Source organism: Amphiura filiformis, unplaced genomic scaffold (assembly GCF_039555335.1).
Source record: "Amphiura filiformis unplaced genomic scaffold, Afil_fr2py scaffold_72, whole genome shotgun sequence".
In the NCBI taxonomy this organism is placed as follows: domain Eukaryota; kingdom Metazoa; phylum Echinodermata; class Ophiuroidea; order Amphilepidida; family Amphiuridae; genus Amphiura; species Amphiura filiformis.
Genome location: NW_027305536.1, coordinates 308,127 through 329,066, shown reverse-complemented (window position 1 = coordinate 329,066; position 20,940 = coordinate 308,127). Strand labels below are relative to the sequence as shown.

The 20,940-nt window shown below is 39.3% G+C and overlaps 1 protein-coding gene across 2 annotated transcripts in view; it reads left to right on the top strand.

Annotated features, from left to right (window-relative positions):
- The window catches only part of LOC140144687 (uncharacterized), a 156,042-nt gene that overhangs the window by 18,927 nt on the left and 116,175 nt on the right, over window positions 1-20,940 (top strand). The window contains exon 2 of one of the 2 annotated variants that reach the window (XM_072166495.1): window positions 16,425-16,442. The gene's annotated coding sequence lies outside the window, so the exon portion shown is untranslated. Of the gene's footprint in view, window positions 1-16,335; window positions 16,443-20,940 lie in introns of those variants that run through there. The other variant, XM_072166493.1, reaches the window with a different exon arrangement.

Sequence of the window (20,940 nt, the reverse complement as noted above, 5' to 3'; positions counted from 1 at the left end):
CATTTTCAAGTACAATATCATTCATAGTTACATTAAAATCACTAATTTGTCTTGTTTTAAATGGCGTACCCAGCAACATTACCTTTGTTTTGTTTACATTTGCTTTCATATGGTTATCATCAAGCCAATTATTTAATGACATAAGGTCATCGTTTAGGAGATTTTCAATAGTACTGACATCTTTATGACAAACGTAGATTAAGGTATCATCAGCATACATGTCAATAATTGAGTTGTTTAAATAATTTGGCATGTCATTTATAGAAATCAGAACAGTAAGGGACCAAGAATAGATCCTTGTGGAACTCCGGATCTAATTAAATTTGAATTTGAAATTTTGCCATTAACCAATACATGCTGTGTTCGATTTTCTAGATAAGATTTGAACCAGCTACCTTCAACTCCTGAAATACCAAGTGACTGTAATTTGTGCACAAGAAATTCATGATTTACCATGTCAAATGCTTTGCTGAGATCAACAAAAACAGCACCAACATAATTTCCATTATCTATTTCCATGTTCCATTTATCAATTGTTTTAATAAGAGATCACGGACACGATAGAAAGATCCCCGATATCGCCCGGTAGTCTCATGGAAAAAAATATCACGGACATCATAGAGAGACCCCTTGTATCGCCCGGTAGTCTCATGTTAATGGAAAAATGTATCACGGACATGACAAATAGATCCCCTATATCAGCTTATATCGCCCGGTAGTCTCATGTCAAAGAAAAAATATCACGGACATGATGGAAAGACCCCCTATGTCGCCCGGTAGTCTCATGTTAATGAAAAAAATGATCACGGACATGATAGAAAGACCCCCGATATCGCCCGGTAGTCTCATGTCAATGAAAAAATATCACGGACATGATAGAAAGACCCCCGATATCGCCCGGTAGTTTCATGTCAATGAAAAAATATATCACGGACATGATAGAAAGACCCCTATATCGCCCGGTAGTCTCATGTCAATGAAAAAAAATATCACGGACATCATAGAGAGACCCCTTGTATCGCCCGGTAGTCTCATGTTAATGGAAAAATGTATCACGGACATGACAAATAGATCCCATCGCCCGCGGCCGGTAGTCTCATGTCAATGAAAAAAATATCACGGACATGATGGAAAGACCCCCTATGTCGCCCGGTAGTCTCATGTTAATGAAAAAATTATCACGGACATGATAGAAAGACCCCCGATATCGCCCGGTAGTCTCATGTCAATGAAAAAAATATATCACGGACATGATAGAAAGACCCCCGATATCGCCCGGTAGTCTCATGTCAATGAAAAAATATATCACGGACATGATAGAAAGACCCCCGATATCGCCCGGTAGTCTCATGTCAATGAAAAAATATATCACGGACATGATAGAAAGACCCCCGATATCGCCCGGTAGTCTCATGTCAATGAAAAAAATATCACGGACACGATAGAAAGATCCCCGATATCGCCCGGTAGTCTCATGTTAATGGAAAAAAATATCACGGACATCATAGAAAGACCCCATGTATCGCCCGGTAGTCTCATGTTAATGGAAAAATGTATCACGGACATGACAAATAGATCCCCTATATCAGCCTATATCGCCCGGTAGTCTCATGTCAATGAAAAACTATCACGGACATGATGGAAAGACCCCCTATGTCGCCCGGTAGTCTCATGTTAATGAAAAAGTTATCACGGACATGATAGAAAGACCCCCGATATCGCCCAGTAGTCTCATGTCAATGAAAAAATATATCACGGACATGATAGAAAGACACCCCCGATATCGCCCGGTAGTCTCATGTCAATGAAAAAATATATCACGGACATGATAGAAAGATGATCGCCCGGTAGTCTCATGTCAATGAAAAAAAATATCACGGACACGATAGAAAGATCCCCGATATCGCCCGGTAGTCTCATGTTAATGGAAAAAAAATATCACGGACAGTATATAGAGACCCCTTGTATCGCCCGGTAGTCTCATGTCGATGAAAAAATATCACGGACATGATGGAAAGACCCCTATGTCGCCCGGTAGTCTCATGTTAATGAACAAAATTATCACGGACATGATAGAAAGACCCCCTATATCACCCGGTAGTCTCAAGTCTTATGAAAAAGTATCACGGACATGATAGAAAGACCCCCGATATCGCCCGGTAGTCTCATGTCAATGAAAAGAAAATATCACGGACACGATAGAAAGATCCCCGATATCGCCCGGTAGTCTCATGTTAATGGAAAAAAAATACCACGGACAGTATATAGAGACCCCTTGTATCGCCCGGTAGTCTCATGTCGATGAATAAAATATCACGGACATGATGGAAAGACCCCCTATGTCGCCCGGTACGGTAGTCTCATGTTAATGAAAAAAATTATCACGGACATGATAGAAAGACCCCGTATATCGCCCGGTAGTCTCATGTCAATGAAAAAAATATCACGGACACGATAGAAAGATCCCCGATATCGCCCAGTAGTCTCATGTTAATGGAAAAAAATATCACGGACAGTATATTCATGTCAATGAAAAAAATATTATACGGACATGATAGAAAGACCCCTATATCACCCGGTAGTCTCAAGTCAATGAAAAAATATCACGTACATGATACAAAGACCCCCGATATCGCCCGGTAGTCTCATGCCAATGAAAAAAAATATATCACGGACATGATAGTAAGACCCACTCTATCGCCCGGTAGTCTCATGTCAATGAAAAAATATCACGGACATGAAGGAAAGACCACTTGTGTCTCCCGGTAGTCTCATGTCAATGAAAAATTTATCACGGACATGATAGAGAGACCCCATATATCGCCCGGTAGTCTCATGTTAATGAAAAAAATATTATACGGACATGATAGAAAGACCCCCTAGTCTCAAGTCAATGAGAAAAATATCACGGACATATGATAGAAAGACCCCAGATATCGCCCGGTAGTCTCATGTCAATGAAAAAAATATATCACGGATATGATGGAAAGACCCCCTATATCACCCGGTAGTCTCTTGTTAATGAAAATAAAAGGTCCAAAAATTAAACTCCTGCAGTCTCATGTCCGTGATATATATATCTTTAAATATACGTCTAGCCCTTTTCTATTCACAGATTATCCATTGTATTCCTTTTGTTTGAGGTTCGTTGCCTCGACCATTACCTAGAGTAATGGAGGTAGCTAGCTGCCCAGAGACCGTTATCAACACAATAGCTCAAGATAACGGTCTCGGGCAGCGAGCTAAACAAAAGGAATACCATGGGCATTCTAGAAACACTATGGAAAGGATCACAACATACATGTAGAACCTGAATTGGTTACTAGTCTCAGATAGAATTTTGGAAAAAAATGCATTTACAGCTCGATTTAAATGCAAATGTTACATGGCAAGAGAAAATTATAGAGGGCTCCTGCAGTCCGTATAACAGTAATTCATATAACACCACTGGTGCTCAGTTAGATTTATGCAAATTAAATTTTAATTAGCATAACGAAGTAAATATTCATAAATAAAAAGTAACCGTTTCGTTGAATGTAAACTCAGTACATGTATATAAACTTGCCATTGGTTTTAGAAGGAATCTGCCTTTATCCTTGCCCAACCCAAAACGCTCAACGGTCCATGCAAATCAGCTGCTAGGCAAGAACCCCGGGATAGTACCCGACCAGGGAGCTTCGCAAACTAACCTGCGGTACTCATTACAAGTCAAGAGGCTGGGGGTGCAAAGCCAGGGGGGTGACACTAAATTCACGGCTTTTGTTTCGCCAGGCAAACCAATGGCAAATTTTGTTGGCTTGCTCTCAACAAAGTGAGGCAAGGTATCGATCGGTTATGAATAATTCACATCAACTCTTACTCAGCCCATATGATTAAGGTCATCACATAAAGGTGTCGTAAGTTTAGCGAACCGAACCTGTTGAAGATAGTAAAAAGCGCCCCCAAGCAAGGTTAGACCGGGCGGAAGTGGGTCAACTACTATGATCCCATCAGGCCACAGTGATTTGTTTCTGTAAGAAAGTCTTTTAATTTGATAAGGGAATGTCTTGTTGATATAGTAATGTCGAAATTAATACTAACTATCGATAATACAAAGGAAATATACGACAAGCATAAGATATGAAATACATTGAGTATTTGAAGTCAAAAAATCATTTGACCACGTCACGTGACCTTCCAAAATGGCGCCCGCGGCAATAGTATTTGCCATGTGCTTCCTCCCTGTGGAAAGTATCCCGAAAAATATAAATCTGCACTAATACACTTATTGGTGTAGCCTGTCAGTATGAATTATTGTTGAAAAGTAGAATAGCACCGTAATTTTGACATTTAATTGTAGGCCTATACCGCCACTAATAATCCAAAAATCCGATCTTTATTAGCTTTTATTCATCACGTCTATTGGCTCATTTTCTTACATTGAACTATTATAGGCACTTCAACATCGATGATAACCAGCGTACACCACAAGACCCCAGAAACAAAAATCATAGGCTGTGGGCTCACGTCAAGCCGTCTGCACACCTGTCTTCAATCATATAGGGGGCCTATACATGTAGATTGAATACAATACCGTTCACCGCTCTTTTCAAAGAGGCTAATCTTACAGGTGCAAGTGATTTGACATCTATGGTTCAATGCATCGGTAGGTCCTACCGCATGAACGTGAGTGCGGGTGATATAGGCCTATAGTCAAAATTGTATTCATCTATTGTTATGGTAGTTAATCCGATTTAAGTACGTCACTTCGCCAGCGTGCGTATAAACGTATTCTGTTAGGCTGCGTTCACATAGAAGTATACTATTCGGGTATACGGTGCACGTTTTACAGGTGCACGCGTATATAGTTAAATCGAGCAAGGCAATATCATAGTACCGGGTCACATAAGGCTACGATCGCATAGAAGTATACTATTCGGGTATACGATGCACGTTTTGCAGGTGCACGCGTATAGATTAAATCGAGCAAGGTAATTTCATAGTACCGGGTCACATAAGAGCTATTCAAAAAGGCCGTATACCTGCGTTTAGTATAGTATAGTGGGAATCGCGCGTGTTCGATTTTAGTGCATGCGTATACCGTCCAAATTTTAAAAACCTAAACCATATGTGGGCAAATTCATTTTTTAATAGATGCACTATCTAATTCTGCACATTATGACACCTCATTGAATGCAATGTGACCTCAAGAAGTAAAGTTACAAGCATTTGATAAGACGAAGAAAATGGGTAAACTGACATACTCGCTATTCGCTATACGAAATACGCTCATTCGATCAGGCTGAGTTCACATAGTATACTCCTATATGAACTCAGCCTGAACGAATGAGCGTATTTCGTATAGCGAATACCGTATACCGTATACTTCTATGTGAACTCAGCCTTAGGGAGTAGCCTACATTAAACAATTAATTACAATGTCAAACTTTGTGATTGGCAATTATGCCCCTGTACCGGTAGGCCTACATTAAAAAGTATGCATGGGTGACACCCAGGAGCGATTATAGTATTTGTTTCCTAGCTACATCATATTTTGATTGTTTCCGTTTGCCATAATTTAACACGGAATAAAAGAAAAACTCACTGAAAAATAACATTTGCTGAAAAATCAACTAAGTTTAGGGAGTGTTCAGAAATACTTTGGTGGGGGGGCAATATATTTTTTCGTGTTACAAATTTTACCCCCCCCCCCCATCCCCTCTTCGTGAACCCAAAACTTTTTTGACCCCCGGTCTCACAAGTTAATGGACCTAAAACTGTTATAACCCCCACCCTCATATTAAGTACATAACTATTTTGCCCCGACCTGTACCATTGTATCAAACGATAGAGGAAATAATATTATTAAATAATACTAAAACTTGTATTCATGTCAGTGTTGTGAGTCGGTAAATTACCGGTTAATTTACATGGTAATTTACCGCCATCTTAATTGACCGTAGTAAAATAGGGTAATTTAAAAAAAATTAAAACTTCAAATAGGCCTAATATTGTTTTTGTTTGTTTGTTTTAGACGATAATTACAGTTTCATGCAAAAGAGGTATAATGCAAATACTTTAAAATGTACGTTCGGCACATAGCTCGGCACCCGATACAAACGGAAACTACTCTGTCCCTTGATCAAACGTCTATTATATTAACGCCCTCTGGCCAGGTCAGACCATCATTTTAATAACAATATGCTATTAACATATGAATTGGACACATGCAAATTACGAAGTGTCACATCCTGATTTAATCATCCTTGGCAAAGCCTTACTGTGACCTACCCATAATGGGGAGCACCACTGGACACAACGTTACTAGGTCTTTCAAATAATCTGCTTATACTCACATTTTTCTAAGATATAAATTTCATGGTGTTGAAACAGATTGTAGTCCAAACTCTATATAATTTTCATTATTCATTAATCATTTGAATAACAATGGTCACGGGGTGAATAAACTCCAGCGGATTAAAGCAAGTGAATAACCTACCAAACCACTTCAAATACAATTGTCAATTGAGATCAATTCTGTATTGATTTGATTAAATCTCTTGCATTTGTCATTAAATAGACTCACACGCAGGACACATGGGAAGAATATTACCAGGAGGGTGAAAGTGCATATAGGAACAATGCCAAAAACTACGTCACGCCGGTCACGCTATTGTTCGACTTAAACTACATCATTCGCCATTTTGTAAATATTAACGCATGATCGTTGCTTTGAAGTTTCCACCGGATAGTCTGTGGATAGCGCAAGAGCATGCTTTGACCATGCGCAAAAAATGAATATCATGAAGATGTTTAAGATTGATTCTTAGATGTTTCAAAAATTACCGTCATATTGCATAGATTCATCAAAGAATGGTTTGAAGTACTAACCTTATTTAGTAATTTTAAAAAATCGGGAGAATTTTACAAAATCAATGTTTTTACCTGTCGGTATTACAACTCGTGAAACACATATAGTGATGTGCCTGGGTGACCTAATCTACTAACCTTTAACGTTTCCTCTATGAACTCTAACCCTCCTGCAATATGGCGCCTATTGTCTAGAGTTAAACTACATCTTTCGGTGTGTTACGTAATACTACGATGCCTATCCCATTATATCGATCCCTGATATTACACTATCTTGAGGTGTTTTTATTTTGGGAAAAAACCCACAACTTTTACAAAATAATACATCAGTTTTTTCCATTTTGTTTTTTTGGAAAATTAATACACATTTACAACAAATTCGTTTATTTTTGCTCGCCGTATATGTAAGATAAACGGTTCAAAACAGACCATCACCATAGATAATCGGTGTCTTGTTGAGGTATGGTTCGCATGTTAGTCGCTCTGAAGGCTCGACCCCTTCGGGGTCTCGCCTTCCGAGCGACTAACATGCTCACCATACCTCAACAAGACACCGATTATCTATGGTAATGGTCTGTTTCTCACCCTTTATCTACTACATATAGTGTGGGTGGGTGTGGGTACATCAGACTACCGGAGAGATTTGGACCTCTTATTTTCATAACATGAGACTACCGGGCGATATAGGGGGTCCTTCTATCATGTCCGTGAGTATTTTCAGGGGGATGACACTCACCTCATTTGCATGGCAAAATTACCCGTCTCCTCTGCAGCCAATTTGTTTTCGCTCCATCGAAATCAAGCTGGTCACGGAGGAGACTACCTTCCTTTGTGTTTGTTCATTTGTGTATGGAGAGCCCTTCTTGGAGTCCGTTTGGACTTAGGCTACGCTCTCAGCTAGAGTCCGACGCTGTACTAGAAACACCTTCTCTGTGAATTCGCTAGAGCAAGGAAAATAAAAACTGGTTTCATTACTATCTGTTTTTGAGCTTTTTTTGCATGTCTGCGACCATGGTGTTACCACAACTGTCTTTGCGTCATTAACATGTGCTATAGGCCTATCACTACTGAGAGGAAGTTTTGGATTAGAAAACGGACATTTCGATGAGAAACGGCCACTGATGAGAATTTAATTTTCTCATTCTTCTTTTGGATGACAAAATAATAATGTTTATTTTGAGCTCAGCGGGGATTACCAATTTTCACCAGTTTTAATAAGACAATAATGATTGACACACACACCAGGAAGTTTCTCATCCAAAAGAATGAGAAAATTTAAATTCTCACCATTTTGGCCGTTTCTCATCAACTGTCCGTTTTCTCATCCAAAGCTTCCTTTAGTGTATTAAGTTAGCTTAGGCCTATTGATCTATCCTAAATTTGCTGGTAGGGTAAAACTCGTTTTAGGGGGTGTTTAAAAAAGTCATGCGTTTAGGCCTACACTATCATACTTGAGTCCCCCCCACCCCCGGTGAAATTTGGGACTCATTTGGTCACCGTCCTAAGCGTCCTTGCCCACACGAGTCGCCCAGGAGTCGGCCCTACCCGGCATTATTAATTATTAGTGCTTAGCCCCTAAATACAGTCGCGTATCGTGTTGTCAATTATCGTTACTTGTGTCCATGGATATGACCCTATGTATAGGCCTAAGTAGTCTTCATAGAATTCACACAGTCTATGCCATGTCATTTACGGATACAAAGAGGATAATAATGTTGAGGGCGCCCACAAAATCTTACACAATGTTCCAAGGCAAAGTTCAGTTTAATATTTACTCATCGTACACATACAGACGTTTTATTATGTTATGATGTTGTCTGGATGGGTGGACAGTTGTCACACTGTGGAAAAACAAGAACCGGGAATCCGCATTCATTTACAAATAGCATTAAATTAGTATCACATAGTGGCCTCCGTGCAGTGGAAAACCTTAATTCTTTCATCAAAAGAAATGAAAATGACCAAAAAACCGGATCCACCTGTACGCCTATAAAATGGGCACAGAAATTTGTCTCAAATATGAATGAATTTTAAGAAACATACGGGATATGATGAACCAATGACCTGACGCCATGATAGCAGGATCTATTAGTTGTTTTATATACAATGCATATACCGTGTTGTCATAATACCAATATTTGGCATAATATATAACGACTAATATTTAGTATTGTAAATATGCAGTTCATATGCACAAACGAACACTGATCTTTATGATATTCAGGTTGTTGTACATCTCATATAACATGTCATATAGGAGGTCATATGTGTTGACCTTCTCCTATTGTATTTGTTCATCTGTGTATGGAGAGGATTAGCGCCATTAAACGCCATTAAAACTCCATCAGTATTAGGGCGTAGTTCAGTGAACTCACCAGATTGCTATTCCAAGTACTTTGATAAATACAGATAATATGTATTGATGGGTCGAGGCGATTGCATTGAAAACCTAATACATTATTCATAACAGTTACGTAATCAATCGATAGTGCGGACACTTTTCATTTGCAAACCACCAAAATTCGTGATCTTTTAGCGTTGGAAAAGAAACCACGTGAATAGAGTGCCCTCTCAAGAATATCAACTCTCTGGTATTTTTTTTAAATTAACATGCGACTACCGGTCGATATAGGGGGCTCTCTATCATGCCCGTGAGTATTTTATGCCTCCACCGCGAGGCATACTGTTTTTGCATTGTCCGGGCTTCCGTCCTTCCGTCCGGATGCCATATCTCGGGCATGGATGGGCGGATTGACTTCAGATTTTCAGGATAGGTGGGTCATGGTCAGAAACTCTGGCTATTTTTTTTTGGGTGAGGTTCAAGGTCATATACGTACTGAGGTAAAGGTCATTTGAGGTCAGGTGGCCCATTTTCCTTCTTTTCTTGGAGACTAGGGGTCGCATGTTCCTCAAACTTGGTGGGTGGGTGCATCTTGACCCCAGGCAGAACAAGTTTATATTGGTTAGTGGGTCAAGGTCATGTGAGGTCATGATGGGGTCATTTGAGGTCAAATTAGCAAAAACTGTCATATGGCCATGAAACTTGGTAGGTACAGTCAACATTTAGAGCAAACTTTTTGGAAGGTCATTTTGGGGTCATCTGGGGTCACCCAGGGGTCATCTGAGGTCAAATTAGTAAAGACTGTCGTAGGGGCATGAAACTTGGTGGGTACAGTCAACATTTAGAGCGAAATTTTGGAAGGTCATTTTGGGGTCATCCAAGGTCACCCAGGGGTCATATGAGGTCAAATTATTAAAAACTGTCGTAAGGGAATGAAATTTGGTGGGTACAGTCAACATTTAGAGCCAAATTTTTGGAAGGTCATATCGGGGTCATCTGAGGTCATCCAGGGGTCATCTGAGGTCAAATTAGCAAAAACTTTCATATGGCCATGAAACTTGGTAGGTACAGTCAACATTTAGAGCAAAATTTTTGGAAGGTCATTTTGGGGTCATCTGGGGTCACCCAGGGGTCATCTGAGGTCAAATTAGTAAAGACTGTCGTAGGGGCATGAAACTTGGTGGGTACAGTCAACATTTAGAGCCAAATTTTTGGAAGGTCATTTTGGGGTCACCCAAGGTCACCCAGGGGTCATATGAGGTCAAATTATTAAAACTGTCGTAAGGGCATGAAATTTAGTGGGTAGTCAACATTTAGAGCCAAATTTTTGGAAGGTCATATCGGGGTCATCTGAGGTCATTCAGGGGTCATCTGAGGTCAAATTAGTAAAAACTGTTGGATGGGCATGAAACTTGGTGAGTACAGTCAATATTTAGAACCAAATTTTTGGGAGGTCATTTTGGGGTCACCCAGGGGTCATCTAAGGTCAAATTAGTAAAAACTGTCATATGTGCATCCGGGGTCATCCAGAGGTCATCTGAGGTCAAATTGATAAAACTGTCGTATGGGCATGACATTTGGTGGCTACAGTCAACATATAGAGCCACATTTTTGGAAGGTCATTTCGTCAAAATGTCCGTCACATATTTGAGAAGGCTCGGAAGTGATGTGATGCACTTTGGTGGAATACAATTGTTATGCAGTAGATTTCGGCGCAAAATATGCAAATGAAGTACAGGTAATTTGCATAATGTGCTAATGTACAGTGATGGGTGAAAAGGTGTATTGGGGTCAGGGAATTCTAGATGCTTTTTTTTTTAAAGGTCATTTTGGGGTCATCTTAGGTCAAATTCTAATATTTGTCCTATGGGCATGAAACTTGGTGGGTATTGTTACCACTGATTTACAGCCAAAAATTTTGAAGGTCATCCGGGGTCACCCAGGAGTCATTGGAAGGTTGTTTTGGGGTCATCCAGGTGTCATCTAAGGTCAAATTCAGTCTCCCCTTTTAGGCTTGAAGCTTTGTATCAACTTGTGAGTGCCACATCGCTCCCTTTGGTGGAGGCATCACGGGCGTCGAAAACCGCGACATCCGAGAACCGCGGTCCATCTAGTTTTAATTAACATGAGACTACCGGGCGATATAGGGGTCTTCCATCATGTCCGTGAGTACATTTTTATTAACATGAGACTACCAGTCGATATAGGGGGTCTTCCTATCATGTCCGTGATATTTTTTCATTTACATGAGACTACCGGACGATATAGGAGGTCTTCCTATCATATCCGTGCCGGATTTTTTTTTCATTAACATGAAACTACCGGTCGATATAGGGGGGCTTTCTATCATGTTCGTGATATAGTTTTCATTAACATGAGACTACCGGTCGACATAGTGGGTCTTCCTATCATGTCCGTGATATTTATTTCATTGACATGAGACTACCGGGCGATATAGGGGGTCTTCTATCATGTCCGTGAGTACATTTTTTCATTAACATGAAACTACCGGTCGATATAGGGGTCTTTTATCATGTCCGTGATGTTTTTTATTAACATGAGACTACCGGTCGATATAGGGGTCTTCCTATCATATCCGTGATATTTTATTCATTGACATGAGACTACCGGGCGATATAGGGGGTCTTTCTATCTTGTCCGTGAGTATTTTATTCATTGACATGAGACTACCGGGCGATATAGGGGTATTCTATCATGTCCGTGAGTATATTTTTCATTGACATGAGACTACCGGTCGATATAGGGGGTCTTCCTACTATGTCCGTGATATTTTTTTATTGACATGAGACTACCGGGCGATATAGGGGTCTTCTATCATGTCCGTGAGTACATTTTTCATTAACATGAAACTACCGGTCGATATAGGGGCTTTCTATCATGTCCGTGATATTGTTTTCATTAACATGAGACTACCGGTCGACATAGGGGTCTTCCTATCATGTCCGTGATATTTTTTCATTGACATGAGACTACCGGGCGATATAGGGGGTCTTCTATCATGTCCGTGATATTGTTTTCATTAACATGAAACTACCGGTCGATATAGGGGGTTTTCTATCATGTTCGTGATATTGTTTTCATTAACATGAGACTACCGGTCGATATAGGGGGTCTTTCTATCATGTCCGTGAGTATTCTTTTTTATTAACATGAGACTACCGGGCGATATAGGGGGTCTTCTATCATGCCCGTGAGTACATTTTTTCATTAACATGAAACTACCGGTCGATATAGGGGGCTTTCTATCATGTCCGTGATATTGTTTTCATTAACATGAGACTACCGGTCGACATAGGGGTCTTCCTATCATGTCCGTGATATTTTTTCATTGACATGAGACTACCGGGCGATATGTAGGGGGTCTTCCTATCATGTCCGTGATATTGTTTTCATTAACATGAAACTACCGGTCGATATAGGGGGGCTTTCTATCATGTTCGTGATATAGTTTTCATTAACATGAGACTACCGGTCGACATAGTGAGTCTTCCTATCATGTCCGTGATATTTATTTAATTGACATGAGACTACCGTGCGATATAGGGGGTCTTTCTATCACGTCCGAAAGTATTTTTTTAAATTACAATGAGACTTCCGGGTGATATAGCTGTCTTTTATCATGTCCGTGAGTATATTTTATCATTAACATGAGACTACCGGTCGATATAGGGGGTCTTCCTATCATGTCCGTGATGTTTTTTCATTAACATGAGACTACTGGTCGATATAGGGGGTCTTCATATCATATCCGTGATATTTTATTCATGACATGAGACTACCGGGCGATATAGGGGTCTTCCAACATATCCGTGATATTTTTTTTCATTAACATGAGACTACCGGTCGACATAGTGGGTCTTCCTATCATGTCCGTGAGTATTTTTTTAAATTAACATGAGACTACCGGGCGATATAGGGGGTCTTCTATCATGTCCGTGAGTACATTTTTTCATTAACATGAAACTACCGGTCGATATAGGGGGCTTTCTATCATGTCCGTGATATTGTTTTCATTAACATGAGACTACCGGTCGACATAGGGGGTCTTCTTATCATGTCCGTGATATTTTTTTCACTGACATGAGACTACCGGTCGATATAGGGGGTCTTCCTATCATGTCCGTGATGTTTTTTCATTAACATGAGACTACTGGTCGATATAGGGGGTCTTCATATCATATCCGTGATATTTTATTCATTGACATGAGACTACCGGGCGATATAGGGGTCTTCTAACATATCCGTGATATTTTTTTCATTAACATGAGACTACCGGTCGACATAGTGGGTCTTCCTATCATGTCCGTGAGTATTTTTTACCTTAACATGAGACTACCGGGCGATATAGGGGTCTTCTATCATGTCCGTGAGTACATTTTTCATTAACATGAAACTACCGGTCGATATAGGGGGCTTTCTATCATGTCCGTGATATTGTTTTCATTAACATGAGACTACCGGTCGACATAGGGGGTCTTCTTATCATGTCCGTGATATTTTTTTCATTGACATGAGACTACCGGGCGATATAGGGGTCTTTCTATCATGTCCGTGATATGGTTTTCATTAACATGAAACTACCGGTCGATATCGGGTTTTTTTTCTATCATGTTCGTGATATTGTTTTCATTAATATGAGACTACCGGTCGATATAGGGGGTCTTTCTATCATGTCCGTGAGTATATTTTTTCATTGACATGAGACTACCGGTCGACATAGGGGGTCTTCCTATCATGTCCGTGACATTTATTTCATTGACATGAGACTACCGGGCGATATAGGGGTCTTCCTAGCATATCCGTGATATTTTTTTCATTAACATGAAACTACCGGTCGATATATGGGGGCTTTCTATGCTGTTCGTGATATAGTTTTCATTAACATGAGACTACCGGTCGACATGGGTCTTCCTATCATGTCCGTGATATTTATTTCATTGACATGAGACTACCGTGCGATATAGGGGGTCTTTCTATCACGTCCGAAAGTAGTTTTTTTTTTTATTAACATTAGACTACCGGGTGATATAGGGGTCTTTTATCATGTCCGTGAGTATATTTTTTCATTAACATGAGACTACCGGTCGATATAGGGGGTCTTCCTATTATTATAGCTTATTATGTCCGTGATGTTTTTCATTAACCTGAGACTACCGGTCGATATAGGGGGTCTTCCTATCATAGGCCTATCCGTGATATTTTATTCATTGACATGAGACTACCGGTCGATACAGGGGGTCTTCTATCATGTCCGTGAGTATATTTATTTCATTGACCATGTTGACATGAGACTACCGGGCGATATAGGGGATCATGTCCATGATATAGATCTGTGTGCATAGAGGGATTCATTTAGACATGAGACTACCGGAGAGTTTGACATTTAATTATCAATAAAATAAAGGAGTCTTTCTTTATATATCTTTAAATATAGTAAGGGGGGCTTCTTTATTATGAAATATGAGACAGTCGACATCATATGGGGTCTTTTTTTATTCTGCTTAACAATGTATTCTTCACAAACAACCCAAGACTACCAGTGAGTCTGTGAGCTCTTATTATTTGGCCTATTATACCGTATAAAATATTTGTTTGTTTAATCTTGTAGGCCTATATGCCGGTGGTATAGGCAGTTTTATAGAATAATGAGTGATTATGAAATAACATTCGTAGAAAAATGACCGGGTACTGAAAATAACAATTCGATTTCAAAGAGGAAAATTAGTTTCATTTATTTATTTTAACTACTTCAATGTGGCAACATCCACATCCTGACACGGCCTTGAACGTCTACGCGAATACAAGTTACACGATAGTTAGGGACGCACCAATAGATATCAATGGGGGACTGTCGACTGGGTAGGGTAGTTGGGTCGATTTGTTTAGCACCCCGGTTAGCACCTCGGTGAAGCATATTGTAACACCTCGGTGAAGCAATTTTGTTTGTTTTTTGGGGGGGGGGGGTTTGAACACCTTGGTGAAGAATTTTTTCATTAACATGAGACTCAATTTTTTGTTTAAATTCTCATGTGCCGTACTTGAAAAAGCAGTATCTTTAGGTTAACTAATATAGGCGGCCTAGTGAGTTTTTGTGCAGAAATTTTTTCAAAGGGCCCTATCCATGATAGTGAAAATCTATATAATTCTGTGCGTAAACATCTAGGCGTATAATCTGTGATATACATCATTCATGCTGACATCCTCACATCCAAACCCAGTAGGCCCGCACCAGTGCAGTGTCCGCATCAAGATTGACTCCCGTGGATTAGGCCTATAGGCCTATGCTGGAACAAATTCGCGCAAAGCGCGAGAAAATATGTATTATTTTAAGCCAAACTAATAAAATAGGACGTCAATAGGCCTAATTATTTTCCTTAATTAAACTGTAATTTTTTTCCTACCCTTGACATGAAATCTTTTCTTTGCTCAGATGGCGAGACAATTTTTTTCCATAAAACTATCAAGCCCTCCCTTTATATCTTATGGTGCGTCCCTTATTGGTCTTCTCTTGCATTCGTTGCAGTGATAGAAAACAATTTGAGCCACAGTTGCATTTTATTGTTTCCCCAAAATTTTACTACAGCCTTATTATCACCAAACATGTCAGTTGACCTAAATTAGTATTAAAGATAATGTCAAGAATATTTCTGGGCCCCTCCCCGCGATCACATTACCGTAATTACTGGGTTTTACCAGGGTTTTACGCCCGGGTTTTACGTAGCCTATACTGTATACCACGTAGGCCTACGTGTGATGGCTGATAGGCCTACCATTGCATGGGCACTTCCCCGGGGGCACTTCATGCCAACTGCTCATTGATTTGTGCGAGCGAGCAGCGAGGGAGAAAAATATCGTGTCAACTCTTCTAATTGTCTCTACCAATTACCTTGTAATATTATGAACTATTATTTTGTTTCTAACCAAAATACCCAGCCAGAAAAACCCACTCGGAGACACCCCAGCCATCGCGCGCCATACTGTACTGCCCAGTGCCGGAGTGGTTTAATATGCCACTGGCTGACCCGAAAGTGGCCCTGATATTACTCATTAATATTCATATTAACACAATGACGTACAGCATGAGACTACCGGTATATAGCAGTGTCGCATGCGATATGCGCGGCGTTTCTTTGTTTTGTTCTAAATAATCTTTCCGTTGTCCTACGTGTAGTCACGAACAAAGACCACAATAGATGAAAAAAAAATCAGTGAACAAGCTGAAGGAAATTTGGTAAGTGTAGTAGCCTAAACTAGGGATATTCGTTGTTTATTATAAAATAGATTACCCGGATAGATTATAGCTCGAGCCTCCAATCGAATACATGTTTAGCGTGAGGGCTGCTTGTTGTTTTATATGGCGAGCGAATTCCATGGCGTGGTACCTTTTTAGTCCGAATAATCAGACCCAGAACAAAATATTAATTTCTGACATGATCCTGTACTGGGTCTGAACTGTTTCCATATGAAATCTTGATGGCAAATAGGACAAAAGAAGCACATGGTTCTACTTGACAGCTTTTTAATCCCTATTCATGTTACGTGAATCACGCTATTGTAATTGTGGACCATCCTTCTGATACTTGAGTGTTTGGACAAGCTTGTCTACCTCTCTGTTTGTAAACAAACCAGGAGGTCGAAATCGTCCTCCTCAATAGTACGGCACTACCTTTTGAGGTTTTCTCTTGGGCTATTCTCTTGATTGGGCTATGTGCAACGGACAACAAAGGTGAGTTAACTTAAGTTAAAACCTTCATGTACGATTTCCGTCGAATTTTAATTTTGTTATTCTTTAGGATTTATTCAAAATCAAAATGTTGAAATAATATTTGTAGTAAAAACTGCCGGGAAGGGTTGGCGTCCATTTTAAGCTGATACCAAGGGAAAGCTTACTCAAGAACTCTACATGTAGCTTCGAATTTGCACATATGATAGTTACGCATTTCATGCAATGGTGAATGGTCTAGAGCCTAGAATGTGAAGCTAGATCGGATCATGGCTAGACTTCTCGGGCAAGGTAAGGCGCGTGAAAGTCGATTCCGAGTTTATCGTCCCCCGCCCGCGTCACTTTTTGGACACCAAAAACACCCGCGTCAAATTTTCAAAAATCCCAAAATAATTCATTATTTTCAAAGTATCAGTGTTTTCACCAATTTTAGCAAAATGGAAACATATATTTTTGTTTAAGTAAAACATATAAATTTATAACTTGGAACCAAAACCAGGCTCTTTTCTAACTTTTCTAGTCCCTGCCCATATAAAAACATGTTTATAAATGTCATGATGCAGTCATGTCTACAGTAGAATTCAATTCGACCTTTGCAGGACTTAAACCCCATTAAAAGCTATTAAACCAAGATACTCATTGAAAACAGCTCAACTGATTTTAAAAATCATATCTTCTTTGGTTAAATACACACAATATGTTTCTGCTTTACACGTACAATGGAGCAATGACCTGGATACTTTCAGTTGGGTGAACGATTATAAAGCGAGCGCTAGAGAACAATTCTGTGTGGTCTTTGTTTACGAAATGAGACAATACGTGCTTATTGTTAACCAGCGTTCTTGAAAATGAGAAACATGGTGGTTTGCAGACTTAACACGGTTTGGAAATAATTTCTTCATATTTTTGGTGTTATCTGTCGTTTACATATCCTTCCTAAAACACCAAAGTACGCATATTTCCAAACATCTAAATTAGCTAAAAATTTAGGACATGTTACAAAACTATCTAACTTTAGAAGAGTACTTTTAATATTGGCCGGTTATTTTTCACACAGCGACGTTAACTAGTCATATCCCCATACTTTTAACGTAGGCTATTTGTAGAGGTCATGCGTCAATGGAAAAGAGCACTGTGTATTGTGTATAGAAAAACGGACAGTAACTGCAGTATGTGGCTTTAAATCAACACGCACTTTAGGTCAATAATGAAATCTGATGAAATAATGAAAAATGAAAAAGTCACCTCACCAACCTGGGAAAAAAAGGGACGATAAACTCGGAATTGATTTTCATGGGCCTAAAGTGAAAGAAACCCCACTGGGAGGACATTATAAAGTCATAATTTTTTTCATATTATGAGTTTTTATGACTATGTTCAACTTGCTCTGTTGAATGCCCGGGGGGGCACTTCAATTTGAAATGGATATAGGTGTAGGACTGTAAAAAAATATGAGGTCATTGGGTGAGAGCATGACATTTTTTTAAATGGAATCTTTGGGTGAGAACCAAAACAGCGCCACAAAAACCTCGAAAATCAAATTTCTAGTTCTGAATAGCTTCAAATTTCTTTATTTTTTTCAAAATAAGTAACTTAAAATCAGTGAAAAATGAAAGTTGCTGTTCAAATTGAACTTGTAAAGGGTCTTTGGGTGACAGATCAAATGGAAAAATATGGGGTCTTCGGGTGACAGAGCGTGGAGCGAACATGTGTTCGTAAAAAAATATGGGGTCTTTGGGTGACAGCGATGCTGAAAAAGGGGGTCTTAACAGCCCTACATACGCGTCACCTCCAAAGTTGAGTCCCCCCCCCCCCACGGGGTTGAATGAAGACAACAAACTTAGCTGATTCCAAGGTGCAAGTTGCGACATTTGTGCATGCATGGACATAATGAAAAACAAATTCCGTTAAAAAAAAAAAATTAAGCAATTTCATATTAGGCCCATGAAAGTCAATTTTCCGAGTTTATCGTCACTTTTTTTTCCAGGTTGGTGAGATGACTTTTTAATTTTTCATTATTTCATCAGATTTCATTATTGACCTAAAATGCGTGTTGATTTTTATAAAGCCAAACTCATACATGTGATTTATAAACATGTTTTTTACATGGGTAGAGGAAAACATGTAGGCTACACGTATGATTTGATAACAAAAGTCCTCTTATAGAAAAATATTAGAACACTAGATTTCGCGATTCTCGGGTTAGGCGGTTCTCGTGATAGGCCTATCTCTAATTACCCAACACCCGTTACCCATAATACTTGTCCTGACCTTTCAAAATACTACGGTATACGTCTCTCAACGATTAAGACACAATTATCAACTCTGTTTTGTACAAAATGTAGCTGTGACGCTTACTTCGAAACACATAATCTGAAAACCCATCGTTCGCCTCTTCCAAGCCCATGTCCTGCTACCACATCGGAACCCCAAAATACCCCGAAATTCTAGTAGTGTCTGGATGTAGGCCGTCAATTCAATCGGGAGAAATGTGAACGCAAACAGGTTATATTGGCATTACCATAACTGATGAATTTAATGTAAACCATGTCTTTAAAATAGGCCTATTGGTCCGATGAGATGCACCTGTTAGTCACACTGTAATGCTTTCCGATGATACTCCGCGATAGCACACCGCGAACACATATCGCACCACGAGTATGCGATATCGCACCGCGTAAACGCGATATCACACCGCGCGAAAGCGATAGCGCGCGGACAGACGGACGGACACTCTGTGATTAGTATTATGATAACAATCCTCCACGGCAGGAGCAACTTTCCATTCCCTCTATCTTTAACTTTCACCGAAAGAAACATCTGCAAATTATTCAATCTGCTTAGCGTCATTACGTGTCAGCCACTGATGATGATGATGATGATGATGATGATGATGATGATGATGAACCGAGAATCAAAGAGAAAGTCAAAATTCGGCAGCTTTACAACATATATGTTTTGTTATTCGTAGCTGTGTGAAAGAACCGCATTGTGCTATTTGTAATGATTTTTAAATATTTATATTTAGTGGTACACATTTTTAGTGAATTTAAAAGATTAAGCGAGTGAATTTTTCTCAAAAATTATAAGGCATTGGTAACAAGTACGATATGTATATTATAGGGACAAGGACTACAACTACTGCACTGAAAATTTTATTTCAGCACTGACAACAGTTGTGGAGTTACAGGCAAAAATGAGGGAAAAACAATATTTGATCAATAAATCTAAATTCTACTTGTTTTGAGTCACTGAAATTCCAGTGTAGTAACTGGATTCCTTGCCCCTATAATATATACATAACTTTTGTTACCAGTGTTTTATTAGTTTTTGAGAAAAATGCAAAAATAGTCACAAATTTATCAAGGGGTGTGGTACCACATTAATTCATTCTAAAGGTTGGCCTTTACATAAATGATAAATAAATTAGAATTCTTACCTGGCTATTTTGTAGAAATAAATCATCAAGTACACGCTAGCTGTGACAAGCTTTGGTGCCAGTTAATAAACAAGCTCTAGGTTCTCGTAAAGAAAATTCACGATACACAAGACAAACGGGAAGACAAATGGTAGCCCGACACCGAACTCCCAAATTCCCAAATATTTGCAAAATGGAAATAAATGCGACAAAGAAATTTTCATGAAAGTATAGTTTCCAATTGCTAAAACTGGTGAAAACACTGATACTTTGAAATTAATGAATTATTTTGGCATATTTGACAATTTGACGCGGGTATTTTTGGTTTCCAAAAAGTGACGCGGGTGGGGACGTTAAACACGGAATCCACTTTCACACGCCTTATACGATCGTACATTTTATGGCTTTACCACAAAGTACGAATGAAGTGTCAAACATTTACAATATGGCCGTGTTTGTGATTACTCAACGCCCTGTTGCAACCAGATTGGGTAATTTTTACGGTATTAAAATGAGCTAAAAGCTAATTGTCCATAATTATTTATGGTAAAATTAAATTGAATGTTTTTGCAGTAAACCTTTGTCGAG